This window comes from Callospermophilus lateralis, chromosome 1 (genome assembly GCF_048772815.1).
Source record: "Callospermophilus lateralis isolate mCalLat2 chromosome 1, mCalLat2.hap1, whole genome shotgun sequence".
NCBI lineage: Eukaryota > Metazoa > Chordata > Mammalia > Rodentia > Sciuridae > Callospermophilus > Callospermophilus lateralis.
In genome coordinates, this window is record NC_135305.1 from 142,413,317 (window position 1) to 142,428,035 (window position 14,719).

Genomic DNA, 14,719 nt, shown 5'->3' on the forward strand with positions numbered 1-14,719 from the left:
TTCTTGGATTTGTTTATGTAATTCATTGTCGAAGTGGTCGAAGTGGTCTTTCATTGTCTGATTTTGCTGTCTAATGTCTTCCTTGAGACTCCAGATCATCTGAAGCATGTATATCCTGAATTCTTTGTCTGACATTCCATCTGCTGCAGATATTACCTCTTCTAAAGTTGAATTGACCTGCATTGCTTGTGGTCCTTTCTTTCCTTGTCTTTTCATACTGATCGCGTTTCTTTCTGCTTGGTGAAACTGTTGTGTTTTTGATTTTTCCCCCTATATATTTATATTGCTCTTGTGTAGCTGCAACGTCTCCCTTGCAGGCTTTGGCGGTGGTTCTGCCCCTCCTTCAATTGAGGCAATGTGCCTACCATTTCGGGAGGCCGCTGTGCCTGTACTTTCAATGGGCCTGTTCTTTCGGTGGTCACAGGTCCGCCTACCTTGCAGGCGTGAGCAGCGGCTTTGCCCTTCCGCTGGCCACTAGGCCTGTTCTGTCTGTCGGTTGCAGGTCTGTCTACCTAAAAGGCGCTGGTGGCGGCTCTGCCCCTCCCCCAACCGGGGTGATGTATCTGGCGGGCCACTGGGCCTGTTTTGTCGGTGGTCACGGTTCCGCCTACCTTGCACGCGCGTGAAGCAGCTGTGTCCCTCTGAGAGTTGCTTGGCCTAACCTGCCGGTGGGTGGCAAGTGCGCCTACCTTGCAGGCGCAGGGGTGGCTCTGCCGTTCCGCGGGTCACTGGGCCTGATCTGCTGGTGAGCCGCAGGTCTGCCTAACTTGCAGGCGCCCGGCGGCTCTGCCCCTCCCCCAACCGGGGCGGGGCGATGTGTCTGGCCGGCCGCTGGGCCTGTTCTGTTGGTGGTCACGGTTCAGCCTACCTAGCAGGCACGTGGGGCAGCTGTGCACCTCCGCAGTTTGTTGGGCCTGACCTGCCGGTAGGTCGCAGGTCTGCCTACCTTGTAGGCTCGGGGATGGCTCTGCCGCTCTGTGGATTGCTGTGCCTGTTCTGCTGGTGGGTAGTGGGTCCGCCTACCTTGCAGGCGCCCGGCGGCTCTGCCCCTCCCCCAACCGGAGCGATGTGTCTGGCGGTCCACTGGGCCTGTTTTGTCGGTGTTCACAGTTCCGCCTACCTTGCACACGCGTGGAGCAGCTGTTTCATTAGTGCCTGGACACACTCTCCTTGTTTGCCTCCCTCAGGCCCTAAGTTTGAAGAGCTTGGGGCTGAGATCCCCCAGCCAATTTGCTTACCTTCTGGTAGCCACGCCCCCGTATCTGGTGCAAGAGACCTCAGTTGTCAGCACTGGTGGGAGCGGTAGCCGTGAGTCCCACGCCGAGGCAAGTCGGTGCAAGAGATCTCAGTTGTCAGCACTGGTGGGAGCGGTAGCTGGGAGTCCCGCGCCGCGCTGCTCCCGCTGGCTCCTGCGCCAGCGCTGCCTCCGGGGTTTCTTGACTACCACGCCGGCAGGTCACTGGACCTGTTCCGGGCACGGGCGGCGGCTCTGTTCGGGCCCCGCTCTAGCCGGGGCGACGCAACACCTCGCCGGCAGGTCGCTGGGCCTGTTCCAGGCTCCGGCGGTGGCTCTGCTCCGCCCCTCTGGCCTCCACAGTATTCAGCAGGACCCGGACCGAGAAACAATTTCAGCGGGTTCTTTATCCCTGGGCCAGAGCAGTTCCGGGAGCCAGAATTCGGCCTCTCCGGACTTGGTGCATGCTCCGACAGGAGCAGGCTCGAAGAAGCAGTTTCCGCGGGTTCTATAGCCCTGGGCCAGAGCAGCTCCGGGAGCCGGAACTCCGCCACTCCGGGCTCGGTGCGTGTTCTGATAGGAGCAGGCTCCAAGAAGCAGTTTCCGCGGGTTATTTAGCACTAAGCCTGAGCAATTTGTCTGCGAGACGCAGACAATTGTCAGCCTGAAATTACCTGTTCTATAGCTGAAAGAGCTGCAATCAGTCGAAAACAAGGATGGTGACGTCAGCTCTCCAAGATGGTGGCCGCTGGCTTCCTCCGTGGTCTGACCGGTGTGGAGAACCAAACTGGACCGTTTCCTTCCCCCGTCTCCAACCCAGAATTCAGCTCCGAGCTCAGCAAATGCCTAGCTGGCAGGAGCCTGCAGAATCAGCATCGCTGTATCTCTGCGCCACCAGCCTGTCGTTTCCCAGCGCGCGCCGCAGACTCCAGGCGCGGGGTGATCTGCCGAACAAGCAGCGCTCCATACGGAAAAATTGCTCGTGTTTGAGCCCCTGAAGCTGATCCTCGTGCGATGAAAATCCTTCCACTAGGTTTTGGAGCACCCAATTTTGCTGGAAATTCCTAACAAGATAGCTTTTAGCTGTTCTAACTCGTCATTTTCCCTCACAGTGACGCAGTACACGGAGTTACTGCACTCCCTTCGCGGCCATCTTGCCTCTGCCTCTGTCCTAATAACTTTTGAAAGTCATTAAGTGATTTGAGTTGATCTATTCGTATTTGAATTTTTGGTGGACAGAACATGGTTGAGGATAATAGAACTCCTAAATAATTAATTGGACAATTAACTGTACTTTATCTATTGCTATATCTAGATTATAATTTTTTTAACAAGTTTGTAAGTGTGGCATAATATTCTAGCAATGTGTTTTTATCTTTGTGTGCTTACAATACATCTTCCATATAGTGAAATATTTGTAGTTCAGGATTTTGGTTTCTAAGTGGCTGGATTGCTTTGTTAACATAAATTTGACACATAGTTGGGCTGTTAGCCATCCCTTGAGGGAGTACTTTCTATTCATATCTCTGATCAGGACCTTCATGATTCAGTTCAGGGATAGTAAATGCAAAACGTGGACTATTATCAGGATGAATTGGAATTGAAAAAAAAAAAAATCTTTAATATCTATAGCTAAAACATACCAGGTTTTTGGCAAAGCAGACAATTTGGGAATCCCCAATTGATTAGGTCCCAAAATAACCATCTCATTATTAATGGCTTTTAAATCTTGCAATAATCTTCATTTACCAGATTTATTTTTGATGACAAAAATGGCACTATTATGGGGAGATACGGAAGGTTGAATATGTCCTTCCAATAATTGTTGTTTGACCAGATCATAGGCTACTTGTATCTTTTCTTTAGTCAGGGGCCACTGAGGAACCCATACTGGTCTTTCTGATTTCCAAGTAATTTTTATTGTCTCAGTGACCCCTTCTGAAAACCCAATCCATATCTATTTATTCCTTGATCTATTTCAATTGGTGCTGCTATACCTTGTTCTTGTCCTCCTAATCTTTTTTTCTTTCCTAAAACCTTGTCTAGCCCTAATAGTGGGCGCATTTGGATTGATGTTATTTGTTAATGTCAAATCTAATTGATCTAGGACATCTCGTCCCCATAAATTTATAGGAAGATGATCCAATGGCTGTATACTTCCTTCACATCCTTCAGGATCCTTCCAATCTAACACCATTGCACTTCTATGGGGATTAGTTGCCACTCCTAGGCCTCGAAGCATTTGAGTGGCTTGTTGTAACAACCAATGTTTTGGTCATTCGAGATGAGAGATAATGCTAATGTCTGCACGTGCATCCAGTAGCTCATTAAATTCATGTCCTTGGATATTTAGTTTTAGCATGGGGCGAGAATCTAAATTTAAATACAGCATAGCCCAATCTACACCTGTGGAGCCTAATCCCCTGGAACCTCTTTCTATACTACGACTGGAAAATTTATCATGTAGGCTGGGTATTATTAATAACTGTGCTATTCTCTCTCCTGGTGAAACTACTGATATACCCCTTGGAGAACTGGCTATAATTTTTATTTCACCTTCATAATCGGGATCAATTACCCCAGGACTTATCATAAGTCCTTTTAGAGTAGAAGAACTGTGTCCTAATAATAAGCCTACTGTTCCTTGGGGAAGAGGTCCTTTTACTCCTATGGGAATGATTTGAACTCCCATTTCTGGAGTTAGTACTGCTCTGGTGGAGGTGCAGATGTCCAATCCTGCTCCTCTGGTTTGTCTAGTGAGGTATATGTCCTGGGCACTACACTGAATGTGTTGCTGGGTTCCTCCAATGCCCCGTATATTTGTGTTTGTGGGCCCCAGAGCAATAGGCCCCCCATTTTTTGGCAATGAAGCCCAATGTTTTTTATCCATGATATTATGGGTAAACACCTGGTCTTTGTCCATTTTTTGATAATGGAGTACCCTCTATAGTGGTTTGAGAATGCATTCATTAGCCCAATGTCTCCCTCTATGACATTGTGGCAAATACCTGGTATTCTACCCCTTTGATACCTAGTTTTGTTAATACCTCCTCCTATGGGGCAACTGCTTTTAAAATTTCCCATTTGTTCACAATTGTAGCATGTTTTTGGCCTGGCACCTAAAGCATGTTGTACTGCAGCTGCCAAGACTTGACCTTGTTCATTAATGTCTCTGCATAATTTAATATATGTGTTGAAATCTCCATGTTTCCATGGTATAATGGCCTCCCTGCACCATCTGTTTGCTTGTTCATAGGCTAGTTGTTTTATTAATGGCATCACTTGTTCTACATCTCCAAAGATTCTGGTAGCTCTTTGTATAAGCTTATCTACAAATTCAGCATAAGGTCCATTAGCTCCTTGTATTACTTTAGATAATTGACCTTGTAAATCTCCATGCCCCTGTAAAATTTTCCATACCCTAACCACAGATGAAGTGATTTATGAGTATATGGCAGGATCATATCTAATTTTTTGCAGCTGACCCTAATAAAGTCCCTCTCCTAACAACATATCTAGATTTCTCTGAGGATAACCGGCTGCTGCATTTCACCTAGCCATCTCCGTGCAAAATTCCTGATTGGCAACCTTCCATAACAGATATTGTCCTCCATTTACCACAGCTTTGCACATACTAGCCCAATCTGCTGGCATCATGTTCAAGTTGGTAATGGATTTGACCATACTTACAGTGAAGGGCTCTTGAGGACCATAGGTTGTTACAGCCTCTTTCAGCTGCTTCACTGTTTTGAAATCTAAAGCATGGTGAACTCGCTGCCCTCCTGCCTCCTCAAATACAGGGCATGCTAATCTTTGAGGTCCTGTCTCAGGATCCCATCTATCAACTACGGGGGTTGAGGGACACTCAGCATATGTTGTTTCCATAGGTAGAGCTGTTGGTTGAATTACACCCTCTGGTGATAGAACAGTGTTAGTAGCAGACTCTTGTTGGAACTTCTCCCCTGATAGCTTTTTCTCCTCTAAACTTTCTTCCCCTTTCTGACTATCTCGAGAGGCCTCCTCTTTTTCCTGATCTAATATGTCTTCTACCATAATCTGAACTGAAAGCTTTGGACTAGGCATACAAAATCGTATCACCATCCACAATGGCAATGTGCCAATTGGCAAAGTTCCCAGGTTTTTCTTTTCCCTCTTCCTTAAGTCTTCACCATGATGGTCCCATTGTGATATATTCAACAACTCCTCCTTATTGGCTTTCTAAGGGGCGAGATTTTTGTATTGTATCAACGTACGCCCTAACTGTTCTTGGTTTTACTGGGGTGCCTTCTTCCTCTAGCAATTTACTTAAAACTCTTTCAGTTTGTTATTTGCTAATTTCTGACCCCATATCTCTGCTACAAAATAATGCAACCCAACAAGATAACACAAAACAAAACCGAAACAGAATGAAACAAAAAACGCACAAAAATGCATTGTATCAATTTTTCTATTTTCTTGAAATGTATATCCGTGGTCTATCTCTATCTCTTCTTCAGGGCCCAACAACTTTTCCAGCATCCTATTTATTTCTAGGGGCAGGCAGCTTGAAACAGAAATGTAAGAAATCAAAACAATAACACATTGTTTTTTGAAATGGTCACCCATTCTCTCGCCCTGCCCTCAGGGGTGAGCAGTTTCACTTACCCCCAAGCTTCAGGCGTTCCCCGTGCAGGCCACCAAATGCCGCAGTCTGGCTGGGCACAAATAACTGGGAGGTCGAGCCACTTGTAGATTCAAGCAGGCACAAACTTTATTTTCAAACTCACATGAATGCCACCTATGCGACCCTCCAGGAACTCCACGAGAGCTCAACAGGAACTCAACCAACCCACGCGAACTCTCTAGGAACTCCACAAGAGCTCAACTGGAACTCAAGGGGAACTCCATGAGCACTCAAAAATAGCGGGCACCCAAGGCAGCAGGAACTGCCCCTTCTGGAAAAATGCCAGGCACCATCTTGACCTGGCCGTGGCTCTCAACACTAGAGGCTGGAAATCTTAGATGAGGGTTTCAGCAGTGTAGGTTCCTATGTGGTGTATGAGTGAAGGATTTGTTCTAGGCTTCTTTCTTTGTTTTGTAGATTATTATCCTCTTTTGTCTTCTTTCTATATGCAAGTGTCCAAATTTCCTCTTTTTTCTAAAGATACCATTTATACTGGATCAGGGACTCTCCTAATGACTTAATTTTCATTTAATTACTTTAAACACCATTTCTTCAATGCATCCATATTCTGAGGTACAAGGGATTATGACTTCAATACAAAAATCTTAAGGGATTTCAATTTAGCTTACAACAGTTGAACATAATTGGAGTCAATGGATTTGAGAAATACTCAGAAGCTAAAATTTGCAGAAGTGGTGAGATGGAGAGTAAGATTTCAAGGATGATAAGACTTCTAGTAGGTAGCAGTGACTTTAATATGAGTGCAAACAGAAGCACATTTAGAGGAATAATGATGAGCTCTGTATGGCATGTGCTTGCTTGTAGGTGCTGATGATATCCATACCTTACCTGTACAATATAGATGATAGATGTCATTTAGGCAGTTTATTTGAATCTGGAGCTCAGAAGAGGCTTGGGATAGATCATGAATTTGGGAGATCTCAGGTATTGAGAGCAAGGGTGGGGATGTAGCTCAGTTGTAGAGAACTTCCCTAGCATGTGGGAAACACTGTCATCAATATCCAGCACTGATGTGGGGGGGGAAAGGAAGAATGAGGAAAGGCTGTTATAGATGTCAGTAGAAGCTTTCCTAGCATGTGTGATACTGTGTGTTTAATATCTAGTATTGGGAAAAATAGGGGAAAAAAGAACTTACAATATTTATGTAGAATCCCATTTTCTTAAGTCATGTATACATTTGAGATGGGGGAAGATAGTATAATTTCTACCTACAATTTTTTAAAGTACTTTAAACTATTTCTGTGTATTTTATATTATACATATTTTATATTTTATGTCATGTTTATAATTTATAAACAATAAGGAAACATATGTTAGCATGTGAACGTGGTGGGGGAAGCTAAGGTAACACGGTTTTGGGGAGAATATGATACTAAATTTAATTTAAGTGACAATTCAAAAAATGAATTTTGTTTATAGATTTTTAAAATACTAATTAATAATTCATTCTAAAAGGTGCAACTTTAACCCCAAGAGGGAGAAAATAGTTCTAGTTTTTATGATAGGGAAGGTAGAGGCACAAAATTAAGACCTTACAATAGTTCATTACCTCCAAAATTGAACCCTGCTTTATAAAATCTTATTCCTTAGTATTTATCTTCTTTTTAAGGAATTTCTCCTGTCATGCCCCCATTCTCAGAGGTAGAAGTAGATTGTATCTTCTTTCTTATGCTCATCCCTCTTGTTTCTACATCTACTCATCTCTTACAATACACGTATTATATTTAAGCATAATTTATGCTATTATATATACTCTATAGTCATATGTAATTTATATAAAATTTCATATCTCCTTAAGAAGAGAAACATGTATTTTAAGTATATAACTATAGCTAATTCTTTAATTTTGTCTTTACGGGGAGTGATGATAAAGAAAAATGACTGATACTGCAGTAAACTATTTGGAAAGGGTTTTAAAATCCTTTAATACTGTAGCTTAACAGTGATCTCGAGGGAAGAGTATGGGATCAAGAATTTGAGTATGAAGTGGAACTTTTATTTTTCACCTCAAATATTGCAGTATCAAATATTTTTTACATTGAGAATTGAATATTCTATTTAGAATTAACACTTAAACGTCTATATTACTATGAAATAGTAAAAAAAAAAAAAAAAGAGAGAGAGAGAGAGAGCATCGCTTTTGATTTTTTCATCCAGAGATAACTCTGTAAACATTCTGGAAAAAAAATCTTCTGAATGGTATACACTTCACAAGGTATTTTGTTTTGTTTGTTTTGTGATGCTAGAGATCAACCTGGGGCTCCTTTTATTGTAGGCAAGTATTATACCACTGAACTATATGCACAACATCCCTGCCATCATTTTTATAGGCTTTTATTTATTCTATTTCAGGATATATTAATAACGTGACTACTTTTAGTGTTTTATAAAACTCAATGTATGATAACATGTATTTTTGTTTTCTCTCTGAACAACATATATAAAAAAGTCAATTTTTTTTATTTTTAACTGAAATTATTTTGATTGTATAAAGTTTTTTATTTTGCTTTGTGGTATTGTGAAGTCTGTATTTAATTTCTATATCTTCTTTCTTTTGTGATCAAACACAGCAAAACATTTTTTCCTGAAGGGTGCTTTTCAGCAAAGGGAATCTTTTCTTTGTCTTATTGCTAGGATTCCTCTCCTTTGAGTAAGATGATTAAGAACTAACTTAAAATTTCTATCTACTTGTTATCTTTGATCAAATCTGCAGGCCCCTTATTCACAACATGATCTCTGCACAGAGATCTCTGGCATGGACTTTTTGCTAAGTATTTTACATCTTTTTAAAAAATTTTACGTTTGCTTCCTTGGATTTTCTCTAACCTCTTCTCAATATGCATGCTTAGAAACACTTCATCAAGGACCAAAGAGTGATACTGCTGATTCCTTCTCTCCCCTGCCCGTGTCTCAGAGGGAGAAGGTAGAGGTAATTTGTATGTTCTTTCTCAGGCTCATCTCTCTTCTCTTGTTTCTACATCTACTCATTTCTCTCTTTTCCTCCACTAACAGGAAGGAAGATCTCTCAGTGGCCTACCAAATGAGAACAAACAAACAATAGCAGCAACAACAAAAATAAAAACCTGGGTCCTTTCTCTCTCTCTCTCTCTCTCTCTCTCTCTCTCGCTCTCGCTCTCGCTCTCGCTCTCGCTCTCGCTCTCCTTCTTTCTTTCATGAATTTTTGGTAAGCTGCCTTTTATCTCTACTTTCCTGCTTCTCATTTGTCCCAAACTGATAAATTAAGTGTTCACTCTACCCAAATAATTTTTAATGCAGTCCCATGATCCAATCCCTAAATCCTGCTGCCTACTTTTTAAGCCCTGTTTAACCGGACTCTTGAGGTGATTGACCATTTCTTCTGCCTTAAATTTCTCCCCCCTCAGCTACTCTCACTCTTTAAAATTTTTCGTGGATTCTTCTTTCTCCTTCTACCCCTCCTTTTAAAGTGTTTTATTTATAAAATTTGAAACACATAGCAAACTCTAAAATTAGAGTACGTTACAATGATACATGGGCAAGCTCACATATGCTAACAGTTTCTATCACCTCCAGAGGCTGATTTCCCGGAAATCTCTTTCTGTAGTCTCAGTCTTGCTCTTATGCAAGCAGTTTCCACAGGGATGCTGACAGGTTCCAGAGGCCCAAGTCCACGTGAACTCATCTCTCTATCTACCTGATACTCATTCTGAAGTTTCATTTTAGTTGCCTAATCTCTGTGCTTCTGGTCATTCACAAGCATATCTAGTCCCAGACCTTCTTAAATACATGTAAATCTTCTTATAGCCTACTCTTGGTACTCCTCTATTCCTACGGCCTGAGAAAAGTCCCTTTCACCAAAATTGTTTCTCCAGTGAATTCCTAACTGATCTCGTTGCCTACAGGCTCACCAACACCCCATATACTACTATTCATCTTCCATGTTACTATCAGAGTGATTTCTCCTAAACCACAAACTTGGTCATAATATTCATTCATGGAAATCCTTAGTAGTTGACTGGTATCTGTGATGAATTCATCTGTGCCTTGATCTGACCCTTGTCTTCATCTCCATTCTCACCTACTCCCTTTCTCTTGCATGTTCACTGTTTACTCATGGAATGAATTACTTTTTCATATCTCTGTATGTTTATTTCTCTGTTTGGAATGGTCTCTAGTTGCTCTTTACCATGAAAGATTGAATAGAATAAAAATCTTATAATTATCCCTGTTGTTTACATGAGGAAACCAAATCTGAGAAAATGAAGTCACGTACCCAAGGACACAGAGCCAATATATAGTGGCAGAACTGAATGTAAGTTAAGGTTCTCTGCAATCTTAGTTAGCTTGAAGGTTTTGGACCTCATTCTTTGTGCAACAAGAAGCGATCAAATATATTTGAGCAAGGAAATTCATGATATGTTCTGGAGTATAAAGGTATAGAAACTAAATATCTACTTTGAAAGTCAAATTCTGTTTAAGTATTTTTATTCAAAGTATCTTTTTTTAATTAATTTTTATTGTTGGTTTTTCAAAACATTACATCGTTCTTGATATATCATATTTCACACTTTGATTCCAGTGGGTTATGATCTCCCATTTTTACCCCATATACAGATTGTAGAATCATATCAGTTGCACATCCGTTGAGTTACATATTGCCATACTAGTGTCTGTTGTATTCTGCTGCCTTTCCTATCCTCTACTATTCCCCCTCCCCCCCTCCCCTCCCCTCTTCTCTCTCTACCCCCCCTACTGTAATTCATTTCTCCCCCTTATATTTTTCCCCCTTTCCCCTCACTTCCTCTTGTATGTAATTTTGTATACCCCTGAGGGTCTCCTTCCATTTACATGCAATTTCCCTTCTCTCTCCATTTGCCTCCCACCTCTCATCCCTTTTTAGTGTTCATCTTCTTCTCATGCTCTTTGTCCCTACTCTGTTCTTAGTTACTCTCCTTATATCAAAGAAGACATTTGGCATTTGTTTTTAAGAGATTGGCTAGCTTCACATAGCATAATCTGCTCTAATGCCATCCATTTCCCTCCAAATTCTATGATTTTGTCATTTTTTAATGCAGAGTAATACTCCATTGTGTATAAATGCCATATTTTTTTATTTTTTTTATTGGTTGTTCAAAACTCTACAAAGCTCTTGACATATCATATTTCATACATTAGCATACATTAGCTTCAAGTGAGTTATGAAGTGTTCTACTCTGCTGGTAGTATTCTCAATTGAGTTTTTAAGTTGGTTTATTGCTTCCTGCATTTCCAGGATTTCTATTTGTTTGTTTTTTATAACCTCTATCTCCCTGTATAATTAATCTTTTGCTTCTTGGATTTGTTTATGTAATTCATTGTCGAAGTGGTCGAAGTGGTCTTTCATTGTCTGATTTTGCTGTCTAATGTCTTCTTTGAGACTCCAGATCATCTGAAGCATGTATATCCTGAATTCTTTATCTGACATTCCATCTGCTGCAGATATTACCTCTTCTAAAGTTGAGTTGACCTGCATTGCTTGTGGTCCTTTCTTTCCTTGACTTTTCATACTGATTGCGTTTCTTTCTGCTTTGTGAAACTGTTGTATTATTGATTTTTCCCCCTATATATTTATATTGCTCTTGTGTAGTTGCAAAGTCTCCCTCGCAGGCTTTGGCGGTGGTTCTGCCCCTCCTCCAATTGGGGCAATGTGCCTACCACGCCGGCAGGCCGCTGGGCCTGTACTTTCGGTGGGCCTGTTCTTTCAGTGGTCACAGGTCCGCCTACCTTGCAGGCGTGAGCCTCGGCTCTGCCCCTCCGCTGGCCGCTAGGCCTGTTCTGTCTGTCGGTTGCAGGTCTGTCCACCTAGCAGGCGCTGGTGGCGGCTCTGCCCCTCCCCCAACCGGGGCGATGTGTCTGGCGGGCCACTGGGCCTGTTTTGTCGGTGGTCACGGTTCCGCCTACCTTGCAGGCGCGTGGAGCAGCTGTGCCCCTCTCGGGTTGCTGGGCCTGACCTGCCGGTGGGTCGCAGGTCTGCCTACCTTGCCGGCTCAGGGGGTGGCTCTGCCGCTCTGCGGATTGCTGTGCCTGTTCTGCTGGTGGGTCGCGGGTCCGCCTACCTTGCAGGTGCCTGGCGGCTCTGCCCCACCCCCAACCTGGGCGGGGCGATGTGTCTGGCTGGCCGCTGGGCCTGTTCTGTTGGTGGTCACGGTTCTGCCTACCTAGCAGGCGCGTGGTGCAGCTGTGCCCCTCCGCAGGTTGCTGGGCCTGACCTGCCGGTGGGTCGCAGGTCTGCCTACCTTGGAGGCTCGGGGGGTGGCTCTGCCGCTCTGCGGATTGCTGTGCCTATTCTGCTGGTGGGTCGCGGGTCTGCCTACCTTGCAGGCGTCCGGCGGCTCTGCCCCTTCCCCAACCAGGTTGATGTGTCTGGCGGGCCACTGGGCCTGTTTTGACGGTGGTCATGATTCCGCCTACCTTGCACGCACGTGAAGCAGCTATGTCCCTCCGAGAGTTGCTGGGCCTGACCTGCTTGTGGGTGGCAGGTGAACCTACCTTGCAGGCGCGGGGGTGGCCCTGCCGCTCTTCGGATTGCTGTGCCTGTTCTGCTGTTGGGTCGCGGGTCCGCCACCCTTGCAGGTGCCCGGCGGCTCTGCCCCTCCCCCAACCAGGTTGATGTGTCTGGCAGGCCACTGGGCTTGTTTTGTTGGTGATCACAGTTCCGCCTACCTTGCAGGCACATGGAGCAGCTGTGCCCCTCCTCCGGTTGCTGGGCCTGACCTGCCGGTGGGTGTCAGGTGCACCTACCTTGCAGTCGTGGGGGGTGGTTCTCTCAAAGTTTCTTTGTGTACATTTAATTTTGTTCCAAATCAGAGAAAAAAGCAAAGGCTGACTTATAATTCTAAATAATAGATTCATCTAAATAGAAAATGTTTGCTATTCCTCATAATCTATATTTATTCTACTTATATGAATAATATGTATCTGATTTTGGTTTTGTGGTACTGGGAATTGAGCCCAGGTTGCTTTACCACAGACCTATATCTCCATCCCTTTTTATTTTTTATTTTGAATCAGGGTCTCACTTTGTTGCTGCCTAAGACTTTCAGGTAGTGGGGGATCATGTGTATATGCCACCATGCCCAGCTCCAAGTTGTATAAATAGCAAACCTTTCCCTGAATTGATCTAATAACATAATTGTATTGTACTTCTTGACTGTAAGACAATATTTGTATGAATTATAAATAGATTAATGTCAAATATTAATTGACATCTAATTGGATTAAAATTTACTTAAATTAACTATGTTTCAAAATACATAGAACAAGTATGTAACTGACTAATTTTACTTGAAATAATGAAATGATTTTATTTATTTTTATTTTTTTATTCATGTAAGAAACTGTATTTGTATAATGTATTGTAGTTTTGACAATAACATTAATGATAATTAAAATGAATATAATTTACTCTTCAGATTTTGGCACAGTATATATGTACTGTATATTTATTATGTATACCAAATGGACACTTTATAAACCCATATATCATATACCTATATGTGTATATATTTAATATATGTATGTATTAATTTAAAATACTGTCCTACTTACAAATCTGCTTTTTTTTCTTATTATTTCCCACACATTCCACAACCCTCTGAATCTGCTTCATCTTTTTTTAATCTAAGAACATTTCATATCCATTATTTTTCCAATAACTATCTGTCCTCTTGCATCTTTGATATGCATCGTTGGTAACTGGCTCTAGCTCTTAATATATTTTATTTATTCATTTATTTATTTTTTTTGATACTTGGATTGAACCCAGGGGTGCTTTACCATGGAGCTGCATACTTAGTCTTTTTATCTTTTTAGCTTGAAAAAGCGTCTCACTGACTTGCTCAGGGTTTTGCCAAATTTCTGAGACTGAACCACAACTAGTGATTTTCCTGCCTCAGCTTCCTCTGTTGCTGGGATTATAGGCATGCACCATTGTGTCCAATCTATAGGTCTTAAATTATAACCCATCCTTAGGATTGACTGACTGAGTAGGTTATTGATTCATTAATTTATTCAACAATTGTTTGGGGGTTTCTCAGAGAAACAAAACTAATAAGATATAGGTAGTTGGACACATAGCTAGAATGATTGATTGATTGCAAGAAATTGACTCATCAGATCACAAAAACTGATAATAAACTGATATAAATTCAGCAAGAGATAGAGCCAGGGGAGCTGATGGTGTAGTTGAGTTCAAGGACTGATAGACTCGATACCCAAAAAGAGCCAAAGTTGTTCAAGTTGGGAGGCAAGAAAAAGTCAAATGTTCCACGCACAGGCAGATAGGGAGAATTTTCTTTTACTCCAGCCCTTTTTTTCTTTTTAAGGTCTTCAACTAATGTCATATAGTCCACTCATATTGAGGAAGGCAATAACTTTCTCAGTTTGCTGATTCAAATGCTAATTTTAACCCTACTCAACTTTCTTTAAAAATACTTATTTTTTGCACACACACACACACACACACACACACACACACATGTTGTAGATAGACATACCTTTATTTTGTTTATTTTTATGCACTGCTGAGGGTGAAATCCAGTGCCTCACATGTGCCTCCCTCCCTCATATGTGTGATACAGACACACCCAAAATAATTTTTTTCTTTTTTTTTGGTTGTTCAAAACATTATAAAGCTCTTGACATATCATATTTCATACATTAGATTCAAGATGGTTATGAACTCCCAATTTTACCCCAAATACAGATTGCAGAATCACATCGGTTACACATCCACATTTTTACATAATGCCCTATTAGTGATTGTTGTATTCTGCTACCTTTCC